General features: G+C 60.4%; 1 long non-coding RNA gene across 1 annotated transcript; it reads right to left on the reverse strand.

Moving 5' to 3' along the window:
• Positions 1-664: 664 nt before the first annotated feature.
• LOC144219067 (uncharacterized) lies at positions 665-1,152 on the reverse strand. Its single transcript, XR_013331295.1, has 2 exons — positions 973-1,152; positions 665-901 (listed from the first exon to the last, which is right to left on the reverse strand). It is a non-coding gene; the product is annotated as an uncharacterized LOC144219067 (long non-coding RNA).
• Positions 1,153-1,158: the final 6 nt, after the last annotated feature.

Raw genomic sequence — 1,158 nt, forward strand, 5'->3', positions numbered from 1 at the left:
ACCCCCCTGAGCTGCCTCCTGGCTCCAGGACTGCATTTGCACTAGGACAGCACATCTCACACTTCAAACCCAATATAAAGCAAGACTCACTTGTTCATTCCTCCTCCCCTCCCCTCTCTTGCTCTCCAGCAGCCTCAGGCCATCTGCCCATTTAGGAGGAACGTCAAGACTGCCTCCCTTGAATGCTGCCCACCCATCCAGCCAACTTCAGCCTACAGCTCAGCAAGTTCCCTGCGGTGCCAGGAGAGAGGGGGACAGTATAAGGGGAGCCAGGCCAGGGGACCCACCTTTCTGTGTCTTCCTTAGGCTACTTTTTTTGATGTGGCCACCCTGGACTCAGTTGCCATGTCTTTTTGTCCAGCCTTATCACCAACCCTAAAGGAAAGGCTTAGTGCCCTCCTTCACATCTCTTACTCTTCCTAATTTTTATGTGAGGTTTGCCACCCTGCCTCAGGACCAGAGACCAGAGTGGAAGTGCAGCGCATGAGAGGAACTGCATCTGTTGCAAGGTCACTTCCTCTGGGAGGCCTCCTGACCGCTCCTCCTGAAGGCTGACGAATGTTCCACCCCGCGCTGGCTCTCCAGAACCCCAGCGCAGCAAGCAACTCAGGAGTGGGCAAAGGCAGGGGAGGCTCGTACAGGTGTGCACACCTGAAGCCGCCAGGCTGCTTCATAGCTTTATTAGGGGCCCGTAGAAAGGCAGGGGCCCAGCCCCACAGGCAGCAGGAGCAAGTCCTGAGGCCTCCAGAGACCCCCAGGGCCCTGGGCATGGTAAGTCCACGGTCGGCCCTGCCGGCCCAGCTGGGGTGCTTAGGAGTACTCTCTGGTGAACTTGGCGTGGAATTGGCTCAGCTTCTCCAGCAGAGGTCGCAGCTTCTCCAAGGGGGGCAGAATGGTCATCCTAAAAAGGAGAGGGAGGTAAGCAAAGGTGTTGGGGGCTGCGGGGATGAGCCGCGCGGGGCCGCGCCTCACCGGAAGTGGTAGGTGCCTTCCCTCTGCCCGAAGCCACTCCCGGGCACCACGCAGATGCCGGTCTCCTCCAGAAGGCGCATGCAGAAGAACATATCGGGAGCCAGGCCGAGCTCCTGAGGGCGGGCGGAGGGGGCGGAGCGGTCAGGGCTGGGCGCCCAGATTCCGCCCTCCCCCTGGGGCCGGGCC

This window comes from Crocuta crocuta, unplaced genomic scaffold, assembly GCF_008692635.1.
Source record: "Crocuta crocuta isolate KB4526 unplaced genomic scaffold, BGI_CrCroc_1.0 C28483704, whole genome shotgun sequence".
In the NCBI taxonomy this organism is placed as follows: domain Eukaryota; kingdom Metazoa; phylum Chordata; class Mammalia; order Carnivora; family Hyaenidae; genus Crocuta; species Crocuta crocuta.